We start from the raw sequence: 6,078 nt of genomic DNA, 5'->3' as shown, positions 1-6,078 counted from the left end.
GAGGGACACTCCCCCCCCCCCCCCACACACACACCCAGTGCACGAATTTCGTGCACCGGGCCCCTAGTAGGATATAAAACAAGATTCTGTGCTGCCCATGGGACACACACTTTAGATTCAAAGATAGAAATAGTTTGAAAGTGAAGAGATGTAAAAAATATATTACGCAAAACAGCAACCATAAGAAAGCTCCTGTGGCTCTATGAACATCAGATAAAATAGACTTGCAATGTTACCTGAAAAGCGGGTGGGAGGGGATAGCATTCAGGACGCCTTCCACGCAGGGCTCTGCAAGGCCTGTGACCTCCCTGTGATCTCCTTCCAGGTGGCCCCGCCTCCGCACAGGATCCCAGTTTCCTCACTTTGGGGGCTGCTGCCTGGCACTGCTCCTGCCAACACAGACATATTTTTGTCCAAGCCCCAGGGAGCAACCCTGAGTATCTGGAGGAAATAGGCCTGAAAACACTGGAGAAGGAACCAAGAATTTTTTTAGCAAAGGAGCTCTGGGAGAAGATTGGGGCAGTGACCATGGCTGTGCGAAGGCCAGGCTGCTTCCTTTGTGGAGAGGAGGCTGCGGACCTGTCCTCCCTGAAGCCCAAGTTGGATGAGCTGGGCGTGCCCCTCTACGCAGCGGTGAAAGAGCAGGTTGGGACCAAAGTGGAGGACTTCCAGCCTTTTTCAACGGAGAAATCTTCCTGGATAAGAAAGTTCCAAGGCCCCCAGAGGCGGATAATGATATTCATGGGTTCGTCCGGCTGGTCGTCTAGCTGGGCGTCCGGAGCAGCTTCCTGGCCCGGCCGGAGGGAGGCTTCTCTGGAAACCTGGAAGGCGAAGGCTTCATCCTCGGGGGCGTTTTTATGGTGGGATCAGGAAAGCAGGGCATTCTTCTTGAGCATCGAGAAAAAGAATTGGAGATAAAGTAAACCCAGTTTCTGTCTGGAAGTTACTAAGAAGATCAAACCACAGACTTCAGCCTCAGAGGAAAAGTGACTGTGGGCACTGCCCATCTCAGGGATAACTGGGGGCTCACCTGTGTTCACACGATGCTCGGTTTCCACTCATGTCACTTAGGCCACCTTCTTAGACTAGATCATTCATCATTTTAACATTGTGTTCTGTTTACGCTCAGTAAGACAAAATAGCCTCAAATAAGACTGATAAAACGCTAAGAAGTGACTAAGGGGTACATCAGCTAAAACCTGAAAAACATGAGGCTTAAAGTTGGCTGGTGGACTTCATTACAAACGTATATGGTGTTTAAGGTGCTGTTATTTGAAATGAGTTTTATTTTCATGACTTTAAAAGTCTAAGAAAAGTTGGTGATTGATTAAGAAGATTGAGGATAAAAGGCTTTTGGCTTGTGTGTTTTCTATACTGATTTGTTATATAATGTGCTCTGGATGGCTTGATAAAGGTAGATCAAAAAATGAAAAAAAAAATGTTACCAGAGATAAAGAGGGACATATTATAATGATAAAGTGACAATCCATCAGGAAAATATAATAATTATAAACATGATATGCACATAAAAACAAAGCCCCAAGCCCTAACCCATTTGGCTCAGTGGATAGAGCATCGGCCCAGGTTCAATTCCGGTCAAGGGCATGTACCTTGGTTGTGGGCACATCCCCAGTAGGGGGTGTGCAGGAGGCAGCTGATCAATGTTTCTCTCTCATCGATGTTTCTAACTCTCTATCCCTCACCCTTCCACTCTGTAAAAAAACAATAAAATATTTAAAAAAAACAAAGCTCCAAAATACATAAAGAAAAACTGACAAGATTACAAGGAAAATAGGTCATAAATAATAAAAATTGAAGACTACCATAGCCAGTTTCAATAAAGAATAGAACTAGGGGTAAAAGAGACATATATAATACTTTCAACAATAAAGAAATAACAACAAAAAGAATAGAACTAGTTGAAAGGAAACCAAAGTCTTGAACAACCTTATAAACCATTTAGATCAAACCAGTACTTATAAAAAACTTCACCAAAAATAATAGAATACAAATTATTCTCTAGTGCACATATAATAATTTTCAGTAGAGACTATAAACTGGCTTTAAAAGAAATATTAACATACTTAAAAGAATTAAAATTATACAAAATGTAATATCTGACTATAATGGAATGAAATTTTAAAAATCAATGATAAAAATAAATTTAGAAAATTAAAAAATGTGGAAATTAAGAAACACTTCTAAATAATCAATGGGTGAGAAAAGAAACCACTAGAAAACTTATAAACTACTTCAAAAAGAACTAACATGAAGGTATAACATTACAAAAATTATGGGTTGCAGTAGAAATCATGTGTAGAGGGGAAAATTATAGCCATAAATTCCTATTTTTTAAAAAAATAAAAGGAGAAATATTTCAAATTAATAATCTAGTATTGGGGTTGCCCTTCTAGTTGTTAAATGGGATGCTGCTTATTTCATAAATCAATTAATAAAGCTGATTAGATCTTTAAATTAGTATGGTAAAAATTAATAAAATAGAAATTATAAAAACAATAAAGTAAACAATTTCAAAACTTGAGTATTTTTTTAAAAATCAACAAAATTGAAAACCTTTTAGTTTGGCAAAAAAAAGAGAAAGAAAAGATAAATTACTAAAATCAGTGATGAAAGTGGGGATATCACCCAGAACTATTATATGGCAACAGATTTGATAACAGATAAAATGGACAAATTTCTAAAAGACACAAAGTACAAAAACAAGAATAAAAAGAAAATCTGAATACAGCTATAACAAAGTGATTGAATTGGCAATTTTAAAACTTCTCACAAAGAAAATCTCAGGCCCAGAAAGATTCACTACTGAATTCTGTCAAAATTTCAAAGAAACATTAATATAAATTTTTTGGAAACACACACACATACACACACACACACACACACACACACAAAAGAAGAAGACAGATTTTACAACTCAATCTATGAGGTCAATATCACCATGAAACCAAAACCAGACATAAACATCACAAGAAAAGTAAACCATAGAGCAATATTTATCAAGGATAAAGACAGAAGTCCTTAACAAAATTATAGCAAATACAATCTAGCAATATACATCATGAAGCATGATTTATACCAAGAATATAATGTTATAATCCAAAATTCAATTAGTATAATATACCTTATTAATATAAAAAGGGGGGGAGACACACCTAATCATCTGTCATAAAAAAAAGCTTTGACAAATTTCATTTAAAATTTTTTTTTAAAAAATTAGGAATAAAAGAAAACTTTCTCAACTTGAAAAAGGGCATCTGTAGACATCATACAGGTAATATCATCCTATCTAATAAAGAGGGAATATGCTAATTGAGCTTCAGGCCATTGCAAAGATGGCAGTGCCCACAGCCAATAAGGAGGAAATATGTTAATTGACTGCCCCACCCTCAAAGATGGTGGCGCCCACAGCCAATAAGGAGGGAATATGCTAATTGACTGCCCCGCCCTCAAAGATGGTGGCACCCACAGCCACAAGATGGTGGCGCCCAGTCCCCTCAGCCCCCAGCCACCCAGGGCTGGCCTGAGGCACAGGCAAGCTTCAGATGGCAGCTGTCCAGCCACCCAGGGCCACCCAAGGCACAGGTAACCAGGGCCGGCCAAGGCTTGCACTGCCGGCAGGGGCAGAAGCAGAGGTGTGATGAAGCATTGCCTTCCCAGATTGCTGGGTCGCCTCCTGCCCTTGAGGCCTCCTGGACTGTGAGAGGGGCCAGGCCGCGCTGAGGGACCCCCCAACTCCAGTGCATGAGTTTTCATGCACCAGGCCTCTAGTCTATATATATAAAAGCCAAACAACCAGAATACCAGAACAACTGGAATGACTGAAACAATCAGTTGCTTTGACGTGCACTGAGGTCCCAATCTCCTCCTCCCATCCCAATCAGGGAAAGGGCCAGCCAGCCAACCTCCCGAAGCTGACCCCCCAGCCAGTTTAGCCCCAATTGGCCCCAATCGGGGCAGGCCAGCCAGACCCCACCTGTGCATGAATTCATGCACTAGGCCTCTAGTATATATATATATATATATATATATATATATATATATATATATATGCCTAATATGCTAATTGTCCCTCCAATCATTTGACCGTTTGGCCAGTTGCTATGACATGCACTGTCTACCAGGGGACAGATGCTCCAACTGGTAGGTTAGCTCGCTTCTGGGGTTTGGCTGATTGGGATTGGGTGAGATGAACTGGACATGCCCTGGAGCCCTTCTGTGGCCCTTCCCCTGCCAGAGAATCTCCTGTAGGGTCTCCCCAGCTGGCTGGCTCCAATTGGCCCTAATCAGGACTGGGCAAGACAGCCCCAATGGGCCCTGATCAACCCCAATTGGGACTGGGCGAGGTGGGCCGGACACACTCTGGAGCCCTCCCATGGTCCCTCCCCAGTCCTGATTGTGCACTGGTGGAGTACCTTGGCCTGGTCTGTGCCCTCTCACAATCTGGAACCACTCAGGGGATGTCAGAGAGCCAGTTTTGGCCCTATCCCTGCAGGCCAGACTGAGGGACCCCACCAGTGCATGAATCCATGCACTTGGCCTCTAGTACTTAATAAAAAGACTGAATTTTTGAAGACTAAATGCATTCTCCTTAATATTAGAAACAAGACAAAAATATCCACTCCTACCACTCCAACTCAACTCACACTTACTAAAAAGTCATAGTAATTTCAAAACACTACAAGTTATAGTAATCAAGGCAGTACAAACTCGAATAAAGATAAAAGTAAGCATAAAAGAAATATATTTGAGGGTCCAGATAAAAACGTTTGATTTAATCCTCATTCAAAATTAGTCAAAGATAGTACAGCAAAATTCTTAGAAGAAAAGATAAATGTGAAGTTTGGTGTCTTTGGATTAGACATGGTTTTTAGTTATAACACCCAAAGAACAAATCAGCAATGAAAAAAAAATTGGACTTAATCAAATTTCAATGTTGTTTTTTTCATTGAAGGATACTATAAATAAAGCAAAAATATAATCCACATACATACTGAGGGAAAATATTTGCAAGTTATATAAGGGGCTGTATATGGAATGTATAAGAAACTTTTACAAGTCAATAATAAAAAGAAAAATAACCCAATTAAACTGTTGATAAACTTGAAACTAAAGAGATACTTCTCCCAAGATAACAAATGACCAATAGTGTGGATGTGAAGAAAGTGGAGCCTCATATTTTGCCAGTGAGGATGTAAAATGATGTAGCTTCTTTGGGAAACAGTCTTGTAATTTCTCAAAATGTCTAAACATAGAGTTAACATATGACCCAATTCTAACAGGTGTCTACCTAAGAGAAATGAAACTTTTATCTATACAAAAAGTTTTACACTAATGTTAAGAGCAGTATTATTTATAACTAGAGGCCCAGTGCATGAATCCTTGCACAGATGGGGTCCCTAGGCCTGGCTCGTGATCAGGGCCATCTCGCCCAGTCCCGATCGGGGCCTGCCTGCTGGGGGTAGGGACCTGAGGAGGTTTGCCAGCCATGGGAGATTGGCTGTGGGAGCACACTGAGCACCAGGGGGAAGCTTCTGCGTTGAGCATCTGCCCCTTAGTTGTCAGTGCGCATCACAGTGACTGGTCATTCCAGTTGTAATGGTTGCTCCCCGAGGGATTGGCCCTAAGTTGGCAATCAGACATCCCTTTTGGCAGCCCAGCAGCTCTCAGGGGATGTCCACTGGCCAGCGGGGAGCAGGCCTAAACTGCAGTCAGACATCCTTAGCACTACTGAGGAGGCAGGAGAGGCTCCCACCCCCACCGCTGTACTGGCAGCCATCAGCCTGGCTTGTGGCTGAGCAGAGCTCTTCCCATGTGAGAGTGACCTGACCAGCAGAGGGCAGTTCCTGCATTAAGAGTCTGCCCCCTGGTGGTCAGTGTGTGTCATAGTGACCAGTCATTCCCAGTCTTTCTGCTGTTAGGGTCAGTTTTCATATTACCCTTTTACTATATAGGATAGAGGCCTGGTGCACGGGTGGGGGCTGGCTGGTTTGCCCTGAAGGGTGTCCCGGATCAGGGTAGGAGTCCCGCTTGGGTGCCTGGCCAGTATGGATGATGGGA

General features: G+C 42.0%; 1 pseudogene across 1 annotated transcript; it reads left to right on the top strand.

Annotated features, from left to right (window-relative positions):
• Window positions 1-229: 229 nt before the first annotated feature.
• On the top strand, window positions 230-990 carry LOC308515523 (peroxiredoxin-like 2A; annotated as a pseudogene). Its single transcript has one exon. The product of its transcript is annotated as a peroxiredoxin-like 2A (transcript).
• The last annotated feature ends 5,088 nt before the right edge of the window (window positions 991-6,078 follow it).

The sequence above is a fragment of the Myotis nattereri genome (assembly GCF_964212035.1).
Source record: "Myotis nattereri genome assembly, chromosome: 3".
NCBI classification, from domain to species: domain Eukaryota; kingdom Metazoa; phylum Chordata; class Mammalia; order Chiroptera; family Vespertilionidae; genus Myotis; species Myotis nattereri.
This window is presented reverse-complemented; position numbering and strand designations above follow the sequence as displayed.